The sequence below is a fragment of the Ostrinia nubilalis genome, chromosome 23, assembly GCF_963855985.1.
Source record: "Ostrinia nubilalis chromosome 23, ilOstNubi1.1, whole genome shotgun sequence".
NCBI classification, from domain to species: Eukaryota; Metazoa; Arthropoda; class Insecta; order Lepidoptera; family Crambidae; genus Ostrinia; species Ostrinia nubilalis.
In genome coordinates, this window is record NC_087110.1 from 2,993,552 (window position 1) to 3,011,648 (window position 18,097).

The window sequence follows — 18,097 nt, forward strand, 5'->3', positions numbered from 1 at the left end:
AAACTCGAGAACGGCTGGGCCGGTTGAGCTGATTTTGGTTTTAAAATGTTTGTCGTAGTCCAGGGTAGGTCTAAACGGTGAGCAAATAAGGAAAAATTGCGATGGCTTATTTATTGCCTTTTAAGGCGGAACAGAGTTCGCCGGGTCAGCTCGTTTTATAATAAAAATAAGTTGGGGTGTCTGAGGATTTGCGCTTTTTCATTAACACGTTGTATACAATCTGGCTTAAATATAGCAAACCAAACCAGTTATATTCTACACAAAACACATGCTGCGTTGGACCAACATAAATAAAGTTGAACTAAAGTTACGCTACAAAACTACGTAGGTACTACCGTTCCGTTTAAATTCTAACCTAGAAGTTATAATGTGGTTATCGAGCGTATCTCTTGAGAAAATTAGAAAGTTCTGCATTCTGCAAGAACGTTCTGAATATTAAAGGCAACTCCTGAATATTTGAACGAAGTTTCTAAGTCGAAGTTAATTTGGAATATGGTATTTTATGCACGTTTGTGGATCTACGTTCAATATTAAATATTGATTGGAGACGATGATCCTACTAATATTATAAAGGCGAAAGTTTGTGTGGATGTTTGTTACTCTTTCACGCAAAAACTACTGAACGGATTTAGTTGAAACTACAGTATTATTATTTGTAACCCAGATTAAAATATAGGTTACAATTTATGCGATCTATGCCACTAAATTTCACGCGGGTGAAGCCGCGGGCAAAAGCTAGTAATATGATATTTTTACACTTTTCACTTTGTAAACGTAATCGATTTAAGTCTATTCGTCTCACTTGCTTGGGATTAGAAAATGTATATGAAAGATGCAAAATCTTCATAATTCGGAGGCATAAAAAACACTTTTAGACTGAGTTGCACCACCTAACTTTGACCGTAACTATAACGATAGCTGGTGTTTTTTGTATGGAGTTTGACAATTTTTTGACGTTTGTCAAAGTTAAAGTAAGATAGTGCAACCCAGCCTTTGGTATTCATCCTTTCTAATATTACTGTGGTAAGCATTAAAATAAGAGATTACACTTGTGATGACAAATTACAATAAGATTTTTTTAATTAGATAAGACTTATTTTGAAATTTTTCTCCGTCTTAACTATGATTTTCATATTATAATATCAGCTCATAGGGCGGTGAATAAAAAGGCTGTAAAGGTGACTAAGTTTCTTCCACCACTTATCCTTAGCACCAGCCCATATGACGTCCCGAAGTAGTGGTAGAGCAAGCTAAATTATACTCGTATATTTGTGACGTGTACAAGTGCCATGGAAAGGGCTTTACTGAATAAATTGTTGATTTAATTTTGATTTAGGTCTAAATCAAACATGATTAAAATCAACAATCAACAAAGATTCCATGAACTCCGAAATTAACAAATACAAAATATCGTTTAATTTCGTCATTAAATATCCCGTACAATTATCGAATTGAAATTTTAATTAAAATGTAACATTGACGCTGTTTCATGGTACAGTCAGCGCCAAATAGTTCGTTACACTCAAATGGCCAATAAATTCATAACACAACCTTATTCCAATGAGGGCTATCGTTTTTATACTTAACAGTTGGCACCCCTGGCGATTGACAGGACCTTACTCTACAGTGGCGCCATCTTGATGAGTGCAAATGCGATAGTCCTACTACCACTTTAGCGCTCACCAGTTGGTGCCACTGTCTTCGCTACTAGCAAGTGACAGAACCTTACTCTACAGTGGCGCTAACTGGTGAGCGCTAAAACGATAGCCTTCATTGTAACAAAGACGTGTTGCGAACTTTTTGGCTACTTTGGGTGTCACGAATTATTTTAGCTGACTGTATGGATTTCAGTACTGCCGTCTATAAGCTAAAAGGCCGCTAAATGACAAAATCTAATTTTGAGCTAGAGCAGAAAAAAGCGGCAAAATTTTCAAACCGATGCTGCTCAGTATCTATAAACATTTTGTCATGTTGTCATATACCAAAAAAAAGGCATTTTTTTCAACTTTCACATGAAGTAAGTTGATTTTGTAAAATATTAATAATTAATTCAATAAATACACATTTTCCTTTCTAACCTTGTAAAATTTTAAGGCTTGCTTCAAGTGTGCAGAACTAAATGGCGGCTAAAGAATCATAACTGCTTTTAAGTTATGGATTTATTAATAACTGCCAGAAAAGACAGGAAGTTATTAACATATCCATAACAAAAAAGCGGCTAATTACATATAGCCGCCTTTTAGCCAAGTAGATATCGCTTAACTTCTCTTCCAAAAATTTTTAACAACTTTTAATACAGTTATGCATAACTTAAAGGCAGTTAATTACTAAACCTTTTCATATAACTGCTTTTTAGGCTAGCACTATCCACATCTGTATTTTTCGAATCCTGCAAAATAAAACGTTAACTTATAAAATCAAACTAAGTTTTTGCAAAGAAAAGTTCTTTTTTTCCACAAAACTATCGGGAATGGTGATTACAAAATAAAATAGTCCATTCTCTTAGGGTAACATTTTAAAAATTGCCTTTATTCTAGTTCTAACAACCTTATTTGCATGTGTGGGGTATCAAATTAAATGTAATTAAGTGGTGTATAATGCTGTAATATGTGTAATAACCTCAGCTGAATTACAATTACGAAAATATTTATCAAAATAAAATCTCAAGTCCATATTTTCAATTAACAGTCTCGAAAATATAAATAATAGACAGAAAATATGTAAAGCACACATAACGAGCAACTCATTATCTATTCAGGATTTTTTTAACTCAATCAAATTCAAAATGTCTTAGTTACATAGTTGTCAGTGAGGCGCTCTCTACTCCAGACAGCTGTACTCTATTAGTTTCAAATAATTTCAGTGGGAAAGGAGACGAGTGAATGATAGTATTTTATGTTTCTTAAATTTAAATTTAAATATATTACCAACATTATTCAGTACACTGTTTTTATCATTATTACTGTTTTCATTCTTGAGCAAACTTATGTTTCTATGAAACCTAGAAATACCATATTATTGAAATCAAATGAAAAGTAATTATATTTTCTTCAACTTCTCTCTCATGATTTATACAAATGACCGTGCTGAGATGTTTACTTTCGAAAAAAAATCTTATCTCTGACAAGGCATATCTTTAAGGTTCTAGAATACTAGATTAAGCTCAAATTGTAGAAAATTTAATTGACTTTACAAAACTATTAAACAAAGACACCTGGAAACATTTTTTATATATAAAATAACTGAAATAAGCGCCTGAGTTATTCAGTATTATAAATTATTTCCTTTGACTTGCTGTATCTCCAAAAAAATTGACTAAGAGCATTGGAATGAACTTCAAAAGGTGGCAAACTATATTAAAACAAAATATAAATAATATAAATAACAAATTTAGTAAAATATGAAGCAACGATATCGACAAAACGCTCTCTTGTGGTAGTTTCCCCAAAACAGTGAAGAAAGCGCCAAAGTTACATTTTGGCGCATTGTTGCAAATAAAGGTAAAAACTCTAAAGGGACCTAACAACATCATAAATACTGTAAAAAAGCGTGTTTACGATGTTTTGATGTCGACATTGACTGGCCTATTATGTAACTAAATAAAGACTCCTATAAGCTTAGGTAGGTACTTATCTTAGATACAAATATGTACTTATTAATCCAAAGCAGTTTTAAATTATTTATTACAAAATATTATAAACGGTGGTTACTAGCAAGTTTATTTTATTGTCGATTTCGAGGAAAAACTGATTTATTTTTGTATTTTCAATCGATTTTATTAATGTTTTTTTTTTTAATTATATCCATTTCAATACTGTGGCATATCTTCTTTCTTATAAGTTTTATAAACATACAATATTGTCATTCACTCGTCTTATTTCCCACTGAAAGTAGTTAAAACTAACAAACTACACGCGCATGAAGTAGAGGGAGCGCCTTACTAACAACGATGTAACTAAGACATTTTCAATTTGATCGAGTCACAGTTTTATTCTTTGGATAGCTAATGAGTAGTTTGTTATGTCTGCCACATGTATTTTTTGTCTATCTTGTATAGTTTCGATGCTATATTAAAAAATATTTGGTTTTTATAGCTGTAATTTTCATTTAATTTGAAATATTTTCATTATTGTACTATTTAGTTGATATTGCGTATCATACCTTTATAAAACAGTTATGGTATCATTTGACACCCCCCACATGCATGTAAGATTCATAGAATCAGAATCCTTTGCATTTATCAAAATGTTGCAGCTGCTGTTTTGACGATGTCTTTTCTCCGGGACCAGACGTTTTACAGATGGGCTCCGACAGACATACTTAAGAACATACTAAAATTTGGTCCGTTATCACAGAATACATAATAGTCCGGTATCACAAAGTGAACTATACTTACAAGCGAGATGGGTAGTTTGCGGCTTTTTAGCGATGTTTTGTTATTTAACGGCTTTTTTGTTATGCAAGACACAGAGAAAAATATTTATTTTACTTTACGTACGGTCTAATAAGGCTTTCTATAATAGTATATTAATTGTAAAAGTAGTAACACTACAACGTTTAAAGGCCGCAAAATTATTTTAACTGCTTTTTAGTTCGGTAAGAGCGTATAACCGCCTTTTAGTTAAGTATATGCCAGGTATTATACTCCGACGTAACCAAGCTAAAAAGCCGCAAAAATACTTTTGCTACCTTTTAGTTAACTGTTGAATAATAACTGTTTTATAGCTAAGCATTGATAGTAAAAATGTTCAATCGATCCAAACGTTAAAGTAGTATAGCTGCCTTCTAATCTAGTTGTGCCGTTTAACGACCTTTAAGCAATGTAAGGTTTTTGTTTTTTGTATTTAGCTGCCTTTTGAAAAAAAATATCTTGAGAACGGTAAAAGATAGAATAACCGTTCCTAGACAGATCGATAGAGAATTTTTTTTTATTACCGTTACATTAAAAAAGTGAAAAATGACCAAATGTCATTTAGCGGCCTTTTAGCTTATAGACGGCAGAGTACATCAGACTGTAATTTTTTTGGAAAATCGATCCTATCACAACTACTAAGAATTCATTTTTGTTTAGCTTGCTGTCTTTTCTGTATTGTATCAATTAGGATCAAAACTGCGTAAGATTCAATTTTTGTTGTTAGATGGATGTGTTTTCTGTATTGCATCAATTAGGTCAAATAAAGCGAGCATTGAAGCTATTAATTAAGTAAAAAACCGTTTAAAAGAACGGAGTTTAAATCCGGGACGTTCGGTATTCCGAAGCCTGTCCCACAATTTCTCTGCTCGGTTCCGAATGAATAAGTTTGGTGCAGTGCCGGCCGAGAAAAGTGGTATAGATTTTTTGCATTTTTTTTCCATGGAAATGAAATTTTTGCAAGTCTGAAGTATTTGTGAGCATGTTTTTTCGTACATGTAATGATTTTTAAATATTATTTCTTCAACTTCAACCGTATATCTTAAACATCCAACAATAAGTTAGAAATCGTATTGAAAAGGTATGCTTAAAACACATAATATTTTAGGTTAAACATAGCAGGTTAGAATCTCCATTGGAGTGTTTGGCAATTAGTAATTTAGCAAATTAACATGCCAGTCGATATGTGAACACACAGAACTAACTAGCTGTCATGTCAACAATAGTAGTGTACATAATTCCTATCACTTTACTCCCGAGGTGCACACGTGTACAAAGCTTGTCATGTCACACATAACTATTGACCATTCAATTTGTCGAAGTTATCTCCTCAGGTCGAAGCTGTACTTAACCTACATCAAATTAAATAAAAACATTTGTTTAAGACATAAGTAATCCATTTAGAAAGCATTATGTAAAGACAACAGTGAGACTTTTAACATAAATATATTTTTTATAATTTATGACACAATAATAGTTATGAACCCATTATACATATACTCACTATGCAGTGAAGATATAGGCTGAGATGCATCATCTTACTTTTTTCAACTAACGTAAAAAATCTGTCAAACTCCATACAAAAAACACTGGTTATTGTTAAAGTTTATATGACCAGCTGTGAGAATACAGAGCTTGATAAAGAACAAAAAATATTTTAACTGCAATTTTTAAAGATTTACTTAGTGTCAGAAAATAAAATAAAAATACTTTTTATTCTTATTCCCACCTAACCCTGCAACTAAGTGTACCCTAATGTTCGCTCCCGCAAAACAGTCTAGGGGAAGTATACTAAAACTTTAAAAGCCATAGCAAAGACCGAGTTTAGTTCGCCTGCAGTTTCAGAACCATTTTTATTTGCAAATTCTTACTAGTTGGAGCCATAGAAAAGTGTGGACGTTAACTTTAGTAAGAACGTTCTGAATAATATCGTGAGTCTGTGTTTCTTTTATTTAAAGTTCTTTACTAAAATTTTGTATCTATTCTTCTTAGTTTTACTCTTTATATTTATTTATATCGTACGGAGCTATAATTTTCTGCAGATGAAAGTAATCATCATCATCATCTTTTCAGCCACAGGACGTCTACTGCCGAACAGGCCTCCCCCAATGATTTCCATATTGCCCGGTTGGTAGCGACCTGCATCCAGCGCTTTCTTGCTACATTTATGATATCCCACCTGTTTATAGGTTTTCCATAAAGTATAATATATTTTTTTGTTGCATAATTACATCTATTTATCACAACTTACATAATAGTCCAGGGTTTTATTTGATATACTGTCGACCTTAAATCATATCAAATAACCAACAACATTTTGAGAAACTGGAAATACAAAAGCAATTAAATTACGTCATTCTGTTTCAGATGGGATCAAATGTCCTGCCAAATCAATATAAAATTAACTTTATTTGTTGTCCCTCCGCTTGTTTTGTTTTCAATTCATTACGAAAATTTAATAAAAACATATTTCTTATATTTCTCCAATATTTTGCGTCTGACCTTCGTGGCGTTGTTTTGCTAACATTGTGGCTGTGAGGGGCTTCATTAACGCAATCGAGAAAATAAATATTTTCAAGGAATTTTTGGGGGAAAGGGAAGGGTCATGTATAGTAGATTTGTTTTATTTTCTAAGGCTGAGTTGCACCTTGTTTTAACCATGACTAGCCTTAAGATGTTTTTTGTATGGAGTTTGACAGACTTTTGACGTTTGTTAAAGTTAAAATAAGATGATGCAACCCAGCCTAAAAGTTTCAATGACAACGTTCACTTGTACTTGCAAGGAAGTGAACGCTTTCAAAAATTGTTGTTGTTTTTGTTATGTTATCATAAATGAATTTCTTATCTATCTGCCTCTTCTAAAATGGGAAAAAATCAAATGATACCGCGATCTAAAGGTGGACAGCGCTATCTGTTGGCGTGTGCAGATTAACTCACAAACTCTCGTCAACAGATGGCGTTTAATACATGTTTTGCACTCAGAGTAAAATTGTATACAGAACTGGCGGCTAGCAGGGCTAGATATAAGCAGATAAATAACAAAAATTAACATGACAAACATGCCAATTATACATACAGAATCTAACTTATGTGCATCATAAAAATATTTTGAATCTGATCGGTTATTATAGTGTTGGAAAAATGTACAGTCACGGAATGAAAAGGTTCGTCAGTTTTCAAATTGATTCCTTCAACGAATCGCGAGCACATTATTATTACTCGTATTATCTTTTGAAACTATGTTACAGAATAATCTCGAGTTAAAGAAAATAATCTTTAAGTAACTGTTCGTCAGTAAAGTTCAAAATTATTCAGATCATAGTTGTTTGACGATTTAACTTGTCAAGAAGATTATTATGATTGATAAAATAAAACCTTCTTGTTGGTTCAACCTGCCATTATCTATTAAATAAAAAAAACTACATTTTTTAACATTGCACTGATGGGATAGAAAAATAAACAAGCAAAACCAGTGGGTCTAGACAAAGTGCAAATTATAATCGCAAACCAGTCGAAAAGTGGTCGAAAAGCCCTTTTTTTGTATGGAGTTTTGACGGATTCGATTTTCGATTCGATCAAAAAGTGCGTTTTGTCTAGGGGGGCTTATTCGTTAGCAAACGTCATATTTATTTAAATGTTAGCAGCACTGTTTCTTGCACGGTTATGTTGGCAGGTTTGACTCTTACAGTATCTACTGCAAGCGAAAACTGACACTAAGGTCATTCTACGACTGTACATAGGGGGAGTTCGCTATATCCGTTTTATTGGAATAATATACAATCAGCTTGAAGTCACACCCATCATAGTGGCCAAAATGTTGACAACGCAACAATATTTCAATGTAACAAAGACAAGTTGCGAACTTTTTGGCTACATTTATTAGGTGATGGTGATGATACCATTTACCTAACACCATGTATAATACAACTAACGAACTATAAGTTAATGTAGCAACAAATTCCAATTCGTTTCATCTCAAGCCCTGGCTGAGCATAACTAGGGTTGCTATGTCTATAATTTGGTAACCAGGGCAAGACGAGTAAAAACCCCGGATTTTTTAAATAAAAAAAGACATGTCAACACCCAAGTAGCATTTTACTCCATTTAAGAGTTCACATTTAGTTCCAATGTGTACTTAAAGCATTAGTACAGTTCACTCGTGATGTATAAGCTGTATTATTGCAATTAATTACACCTATACCTGTCTAAGGGACTTATAGGAGTGTAGACTAGTGTCGAGTTATACTTTTGTACGATTGTTGGTGTTATAATACTCTAACAACTATCCTTTAGTCAGCCGTCTGACTAAGAGCATTATAGGAGGGTAGAGATACGGCAACCGCTGTTTAACGGCCTACTTGTACGATGTTATAGAGCTAGCATTTTAATAGAACACACGTGGTCATTTATAAAGCCAAAGGCTGTTATGTTTACTTGTTTTAGACTGTTATACAGCTAGTAGCTGTAGTAGGACTTGTTTGTGATAATTAAAATAACCTTTTTTTACTATCTGTACAAAAGTGTTTCAATGGTTCGCATGTGCACTGTAGGCTGTTAAAAGGACTATATGTGTTGTCCATTAACATCAATAGCAGTTTATTTGTCCACAAGTACTACTCTTATTTGCTTTAAGCTGAACATGAATGTGAATGTGATATTCTATTACACATTTCCCCAAGCCTGTTTTTAGTTGTTCATGGTGGTTCTGTACATGATGCAGAGGAAAATATTATGCCTGAACCTGAAATTTCCCTTCAAAATATACAGATATCAGAGTGTGATGATTGCAGTTCTAGTGATAGTGAATACCATTTTGATTTGGACAATTATTTAACCTTTCGCAAAAAAATAAGAACATGGGCTATTGAAAATCGTATTCCTCATTCCGCTTTGAATAAATTGTCAGGCATAAACGAATTTAAACCGGGAACACTACCGTCTGATGCTTTAGGTATTTATACTTGACTATTAGTACCTGGGCTAGGCGATTTAACGGACATTAATAATTTTTATTGCGGATCTCTAAAATTTCAGTATTTGAAAGAATTAAAGATACACAATTGACCTGAACTAGGTACATCTTAAAGCTGTACATAAGTTCACATTAGAATAAATTTATAGACATTAGCGCTGTAGTGGTACAAATGTGGAACTTCATATAGATAACAGCATTCTAACAGAACACATGTGAACCTAATATACGCTCACCGCATTAAATTGGAGTTATAACAGTTCACATAGCCGTATTTCATTTCCACCATTTTGTTCTACATAACCTAAAATATTTACCAAATAAATCTCCAAAATTAATGCAGATTTATCACAAAATTCGCAGATAGAGCGATTGAGTTTTGGTTTCATGTTATAATTAATTACCGTAATATAATTATAATGCCAATACAATATCAAAAACTGAAAATTGTAGATTTCCTCTCAGCCAGTTTTAAATATTTTAAAATGAATATCGCGTTTTTACAGAGGCGCGTAAATATTTTAGCTGTAAATATGTATACATTTCACGATAAAGTTGCATTCCCAATGGCATAAACATTATTAAGTATTTAAAACCCGTGTTATTATTTGCATAAATGATTATCCGCCCGAGTTGTTTCCCTCTTGGCACTCACGTACAAATATCAAACTAATATTAAAATGTGGAAATAATTTAGGACACACGTGAACTTTATGTAGCATTGGAGTACTTTTGTCGGACTTTATAACTTTGAAAGCTGTGCATTTAGCCACTTGTTACTCTTTATTACACTCACGTACGTTGTATGGTTCACACTGCGTCCCATATAGTGCCGTAAGTCAGCCTTAAGTCCGATGTTACTACTTAAACTGCTATTATAATGCTATTATACTGCTAATGTACAGCCATAGTGAACTTAAGGCTGTCTAATTTGTGCCCAAACTGGTTCTATAAAAGCATTATAGCAAGCTATACAGCTCGTATACAGCTGACATACACAGCTTGTGGAGTACATGTGAACGACTAGACATACTATATAGAACCCCGAATGCTACTTGGGCACGTTTTTTTAAAGTTAGCGCGACGCCCGTCATCGGCCTAAGAATGTTTTTTTTAACCCCAGCCCAGACTAACTATAAAATCAAAGATGTAACGGTTAAATATTTGTAATAAATAAATAAATGAACTCCCGTCCGGAGCCCCGTAAACTGGGACAAATCCGGGGAAACCCCGTCGGTTGGCAACCCTAAGCATAACTCACCATAATGCTGCAAGCCCGGGTCTTCACCACTGATCCAGGAAGCCTCCCTGTCCCGGTCGCTGTAAGAAAACAAGGATTACTTAGGAAAAACAAAATTTACGTAAATATGTATGAGTATAAACTAGAGCACTTTCTCGAGTATTTCAATATATTGTAACGTTCTTACGAATCTATTCTAATATTATAAATGCGAAAGTAACTCTGTCTGTCTGTCTCGCTTTCACGCCTAAACCACTGAACCGATTTTGATTAAATTAGGCATAGAGATAGTTTGAGTCCCGGGAAAGGACATAGGATAGTTTTTATCCCGGTTTTTGAAACAGGGACGCGCGCGATAAAGTTTTTCTGTGACAGACAAAATTCCAAGTGGGCGAAGCCGCGGGCGGAAAGCTAGTGGTAAAATATAGGTAAAATGTACGACGTTTGGTTCGTGAAAAGGTGATACACTAGAACATAATCACAGAGCGGCTCGTTGTTCTGTTACAAGTAAAATTTATGCACTAGTCTATACTCACCTTTACCTACATTCACACGTAGCCATAAACTTTACTATGAGGTCTCACAGTGCGCCTGGACGCACAGGGTCCAAAAAACCTATTCATGACAATACTCAAGTGGCGGAGTGACACACACGAACCAATCACAGAGCTCTATTCAAAGCTATGCGTTCGACTTCGCATAGCGTTCCTGATTCACGTAAGCAAGACGTTTGTGAATACGGGTGTTAATATTTTTTTTTTTATAAAACACGAGCTGTCGTAGGTACAGCCAATAAAAAGTTGTCTTAACTTATACAGGATGGAATTTTGTAATGGCACCTGGAGGGAAAGTACTCTTAATATTGTAGATAGAAAAAAATTCTCAAAGAAAACATTCCTTTATTTTTGAAAAGAAATAGAACTGCATTCAAAGATTTCCAAAAATTTGCTTGCCACACCCGGGAATCGAACCAACTAAAATCTGTTAAAAATTATACCCTGTATTTTTATTGCATCGATCGTTAGGGTCAAGTATAAGGATAAAATCTATCTAACAAACTTGATAAATCAAATGAAAGGAAATGCATAAATAATTTTAATTATGTACAGAAAATTGTATGGTATGGTAGTGAATTTTCGAAAAAAATTCCAAAATCTATGAATGCAGTTGTCTTTCTTTTCAAAATAGGAATGTTTTATTTCAGTAAAATTTTCTATCTGCAGTATTAAGAGTACTTTCCCTCCAGGTGGCATTACAAAATTCCACCCTGTATATAAAATAGCAATATTAATTTCTTTTAGAAAAAGGAAATACCTAATTTATTCACTAAACAGTAAAATTTTTGAATTTTTTTTTCATCAGGTATATTAGTAGGATAAAAAAATAACAAAATAAAATAATGATGAAAGAATTATTCAAATCGGCTCAGTAGTTTCGGAGCCTACTCGTATTTGAAGCAAACAATCAAAATCATTCCTTTCCTCTTATAAAACTTTAATTAATAGATAATTTACCTTAAAAGAGCTTTAACTGGTTTAACTTTGACAGAATCTTAAATCGTTAGTAAGTGACTTGACTGACTGACTGACATAGTGCTCTATCAACGCACAGCCCAAACGCCTGGACGGATCGGGCTGAAATTTGGCCGGATGCAGGTAGATGTTATGACATAAGCATCCGCTAAGAAAAGATTTTACGAAACTCCACCCCTAACTAAGGGGGTAAAACGGGGACCACGCGTACGAAGTCGCGGGCGGCGCGGCTAGTGTAATATAATATACAACGTTCACTAGAAACTATAGTAGTGAACGCTTTCAAAAATTAGGTTACAGTACGTGAACAGCTAGAATATGACTATAGTAGACTTAATAATAACTTTTTTTTTTTTTTGAAGGGACGCGCGCTGGTATCTTGAGGAGCTTTTCCAGCTTCACCGGGCAGAGTGGCGAGTACAGAAGGTACTCTAGCCGTTTGGCGATCGACGTTCGCGATCGTGCCGTATCGAGCGCATAAGGCGCCCGATCAGTGGCGAACCCAACTAGAGGGTTGCCCACCGCGGTGTTGGACCAAAGTCCAGCCTACGGCGGGCTCACTCTAGTGGGCCCGATCGAGGGGACTACGGACGCGGCCTGAGGGCGCCACGGTAGGCTCGGACCTCGGCTCAGGCCGTGTCCGGGGGACGGATATAATAATAACTTTTTTTTTTTTTTTTTTGAAGGGACGCGCGCTGGTAGCTTGAGGAGCTTTTCCAGCTTCACCGGGCAGAGTGGCGAGTACAGAAGGTACTCTAGCCGTTTGGCGATCGTCGGTGCGCGTGCCGACGAGGCCGAGTGTGGGCTTGTCGGCACGCGCACTGTCAGGCCGTGTCCGGGGGACGGATAGGGGAGAACCGGCCCGGTACATGTCTGTACCGTCCGAAATGGAAAGCAGGGCCTCGTACTCGCCGGCGAGTACGGTGTAACGAGCTACTGTGTTGTGGAGTAGTTGGCGTGCTTAAGGCAGTGATGTCTGTGTTCAGAAATTCGGTAATAGGATCGTCCGGGTCGTCTAGGACATGCCTAGGTCGTCGGTATTGGGCAGCGACATCTTTCTGGGGTGTATACGTGGCGGCGCTAACGATAAGAGGGTTCTTGTGGTTGATCGCTTTATCAAAGTAGCGGCGAGAGGCTTCTTTCATAAAGTGATCAATCGATGGGATCTCGAAATCTCTATGGAGATTCGTATTACGCACGAACCACGGGGCATCCGCGGCTCGGCGTAAGAATTTGTTTTGGAGGGTCTGGAATTTCTTAAGGTCTGTGCAGGAAGTGTGAGCAAACACCGGACTGGCGTAAGTCAACACTGGACGGATGCAGGTTTTGTAAATTGTCAACTTATTTCTAAGTGACAATTTACTTTTCCTTCCAACTAGGTGGTAGAGTCGGTGGATGTAGTGGTTCGCACGGCTCAAGACGCGTCTGAGGTGCGGAGCGAACGATAATCTCTGGTCGAGGGTGACACCTAAGTACTTGGCCTCACTTTTCCAAGGAATAGTTTGGTCAAATAAGGTGAGATGGGTGGGGACATTAGGACGAGTGCGAACCGGAGGACGTTTCGCAGACAAAGCCCTAGAAAAGTACACTGCTGCACTTTTTTCGGGATTTACCTCGATACGCCACTTCCTGAACCATTCGCCTAATTGTGTGACTGCGCGTTGGAGCGCCAAGATGACGTAATTCCGATTACGTCCGGACTTGTAGAGTGCGGTGTCGTCCGCAAAGAGGGCTAAATCCGTATTCGGATATTTGGGGATGTCATTGACGTACAATGAAAAGAGGATTGGCGAGAGCACGGAGCCCTGGGGGACTCCGGCTCTTATGGGGCGGGGGGAGGAGAGGGAGCCATCTACTCGGTAACGAAAGGTGCGATTCGATAAAAAGTCACGTAAGATGTGCACGAGACTGTCCGGCACACCGAGTTCGTAAAGCTTGTAAATCAAGCCGTTGTGCCAGACTTTATCGAATGCCTTCGCTACGTCGAAGAATAACACTCCTGTCCCTACGGGTGGCTTAGCAGTGAGGCCGCTAAGTATATGCTCCGTTAAGCGGTGCACCTGTTGTACGCAGGAATGTGAGGCGCGGAAGCCATACTGTTCGTTTATTAAGAGATTATTAGAAAAAACATAATCTCTTAATCGAGAAACAATTATACGTTCGTATAACTTACCCATGGTCTTTAAGAGACTGATGGGTCTATAGCTTGTGGGGTCAGCCAGTGTCTTACCGGGCTTTGGAATGCCAATGACTTCTGCCTCTTTCCACGCGTCGGGAAAGATGCAGTGAGACATGGCCGCGTTGAAAATAGCAACTAAGAGGTATACTAGGGGGGCGGGCAGGGCGCGTAAGACTCTATTAGAGATACGGTCCGGGCCGGGGGCTTTGTTGGGACGGAAACCTTTGATTATCGTTCGCACCTCGTCGACGTTAGTCGGGTCTAGGGTTGAGGTCGGAGGGAGGGCGGCTCTACGTTCGACTTCGCTGTCCACCATGCGGAGGTGGGCAGAGTCTACTGGGAGGGTACTGGGGGAGCACTGTGCTTCTAGACTGTCGGCTAGACATTCGGCTTTGGCGTCGTCGTCAAACGCAAGCGTTTGATCGGGACGTAAAAGCGGTGGCGTGGACGCTACGGTGTCGGACTTAAAGGCTCTCGTCAACTTCCAATAGGCTTGGTGAGATGGCGAGATTTCTTTAAGTAGATCATCCCACTGATTGTTACGGAGTTCCGCGATACGAGCCTTGACAGCGCGCTGTAAGGAACGTAGGCGGGCTCTGTTTTCCTCGGTTGGATAAGCGTCGTAATCGCGAGTGGCTGCGTTCTTTGCCCTCAATAGCTCTCGCGCGTCGTCAGACAACCTGAGACGGTGGTTAGCCATCGCAGGCACTTGCCTAGACGAGTCGCCGATGGCGACCGAGATGTGACTAGTGAGGGCATCGATCGCGTGAATAGTTTCGTGAGGCGAAACTATATCGTCGGGGATTGAGGACAGTTGTGGGCTCTGACAGTTCCCAAGTTTTACCTTGAGTTTGTCCCAGTCCACAACTGTCTTCATAGTGGGTGTAGACTCAGGAGAGCCTAGTTGGAGTACGACCGGGCGATGGTCAGAAGTGAGCGCGTGCATGGTTTCTATAGAGTGTAGGCGGAGGCCTATATTCTTTAGAATTGCCATGTCAAGAATGTCGGGCCGATGCTCGACATTGTAAGGATAGTGAGTGGGCGTCATAGGGACTAAGATGTCAAAAATGAGTTCCTCAGAGAGTTCGCTTAGCATCATGCCGTTGGCAGTGGATGTTACGCAACCCCAATGAGTGTGTTTGCTATTAAAGTCGCCGCCAAGAATGACTGCACTATTCATAGCAAACAGGGCCTCAAAGTCGCTCCTTAAGGGAGTCTTGTTCGGGGAGAGGTAAACCGAGCCGATGAGAATGGGCTCGTGTCCAGTCATGGCTAGCCGACAGAGTGAGACTTCTAGGTTAGAGAGAGAAGGGGGATCGACTAAAGCACAGTGCAGAGAACGCTTATAGTAAATAAGCGTGCCGCCGCCACGTGTGGGCCTATCGTGTCTAATGATATTGTAGTTCGCTATCCTAGGATTGCGAATAGAGGGAGTTAGGAGGGTCTCTTGAACCAGAAAGATGTCGACCTGGTGGTCGGTAAGGAACTGAGTAACCTCGTCCTTCTGCTGTCTAAGACCGTTAGCGTTGAAAAAAGCTAAGGTGATTGACCGGGGTTTGATCCTAGCGGTGGGGTTAGCCATTACGGAGCGTGGAAAGAAGAGATAGCGTAGCAAAAGTCTACGTGTTCGGCGAGGATAGATAACCTATCCATGATGTTGCCTTCGCCATTAGTCGCGCGCAGTTTTGCGGCGATCACAAACATCTCGCCGACATTAATTTGGCCAAAGAAGTCTCTGACCAATTTAATGTCAGCCGCAGGTGAATGTGTAGGCTGGGGCTTGGCCTGAGGGGCCGGGACTTTGTGGGCCGGTGCCTTAGGGGTAGGGGGACTAGGGTTAGGCGCCTGATGGGTAGGTGCCTTTGGCGTAGCCTTAGGGGCTGGGTGGGGTTGAGGAGCCTGCTGGGGCGCGGGTGGGGCCACAGCTGTTTGGGCGGGTGCGGGAGTAAGGCTGGCTGCCTGGGTGTAGGCCAGAGGCCTAGCCCAAGCATTGGGCCTATTGGGACGGAGGCTAGGAGCCTCACTTGCTACCGCAAAGTTGCGAGTAGCATTGATCTGCCTGGGGGCAGAGGGTATGGCGATCTTTGTTTCTCTTATAAAATGGGAAAAAATCAAATGATATCGCGATCTAAGGGCGGACGGCGCCATCTATTGGTATGTGCTCTTTTAAACTCACAAGCACTGTCAACGGATGGCGCTTACTCACACTTCAAAATTGTATTATTGTTTTCTCTACATAAAATAGTTAGGGACATTTACTCAATCATAAACTTTAGGGATTTTCCAAAATTTGAGCATTCGTAAATTTTCAAACCGACAAACAGTGATGATTGACTGAGTTTGTAGCGGCGCTTCTACTCGGCACAGTACCAAAAATAAATGTTTGTATCGGTATTATGTCTTTTTTTACTTTTTAAAGAATAATTTAGTGCTAAGCTAAAAATACCATAGTTTTTTTTACGAGTGGGTTCAATACAATAGTCTAATAGGGGTTCGAACCCACGTAATTCGGATGACGAGTCGATCATTGCAAACGTTGTGATAGGGATAGAGACATGTAATTTTTGGTTTTACGAAGGTAATACGATAGAGAATAATACAAAGTAATAAAAAACCGGCCAAGTGCGTGTTGGACTCACGCACAAAGGGTTCCGTACCATTGATTTATGAAATTAAAATTATTATTTTTTAATTTAAGTTATTTGTAAGAAAGATTACGCGGTAATAAGCGGTTTACAATTTACGAGGTATTAAAAAAACTACTTACTAGATCTCGTTCAAAACAATTTTCGTTGGTAGTTTTTATAGTAGTACATCATTTATGTTTTTTTTTAGATTTTTCATTTTCTTATTTTAGAAGTTAGAGGGGGGGGGGGACCGACTTTTTTCCACTTTGGAAGCGTCTGTCACGCAAACTATTCGGTTTAGAAAAAAAGCATTTTTGAAGAACCCACACGTATGTGTTTGACGAAAAAAAAATTTTTGAGTTTCACTTCTAAGTATGGGAAGCCCCCAATATTTATTATTATTTTTTTATTTTTGCATCAAAATCCTAATGCGGTTCACAGAATACATCTACTTACCAAGTTTCAACAGTATAGCTCTTATAGTTTCGGAAAAAAATGGCTGTGACATACGGACGGACAGACGGAAAGACAGACATGACGAATCTATAAGGGTTCCGTTTTTTGCCATTTGGCTACGGAACCCTAAAAACCACCTGGTATAGGGGCATTTTTTGGAGAAATTTATCAAATATAACCAAAAAAACACGAATTTAAAAGCAGATTTTTCAAAAATTGTATTTTTTTATTATTTGTTGGCATTATCTGAGTATTTTATGTATTTTTTTAGTATCGCCTGTTATTGAGCATTATTACTGTTTTTATTTTATCAGGATATACCTCTTAGTTTAAAAGTTATTACGTATTCTTTGCAATAAGTAATCGGAAGAAAAAAAATCTATAAAAAATAAAAAAAAAACTCGAAAGGTTTTGACCTCTTTTTTGTCGATAAAAATAGGTCTAGTTTCATCTATTTTCATATGTACACTTTATCGTGACTCACACTGTATTTAGATAATGAGCTATATTGCGGTCATACGGAGAAATATCATATTATCTTCTTTTTCGGTCCAAAATAAGCAATCGATGAAACTATCACTTTGTATGGCCTATGACCATGAGTTGCAGTGCACTAGTAGCGAATGGTGAGAAAAGTACCATAAAATCATTTTAGGCAACAATTTTCCAGTCACGTAACG

The 18,097-nt window shown here is 37.9% G+C and overlaps 2 long non-coding RNA genes across 2 annotated transcripts in view; both read right to left on the minus strand.

Annotated features, from left to right (window-relative positions):
- LOC135083316 (uncharacterized) overlaps window positions 1-10,705 on the minus strand; it is a 30,765-nt gene extending 20,060 nt beyond the window's left edge. Inside the window, exon 1 of the long non-coding RNA XR_010259572.1 lies at window positions 10,645-10,705. This is a non-coding gene — a long non-coding RNA (uncharacterized LOC135083316). The remainder of the gene's footprint in view (window positions 1-10,644) is intronic.
- LOC135083314 (uncharacterized) overlaps window positions 1-18,097 on the minus strand; it is a 155,800-nt gene that overhangs the window by 63,535 nt on the left and 74,168 nt on the right. The window lies entirely within an intron of this gene.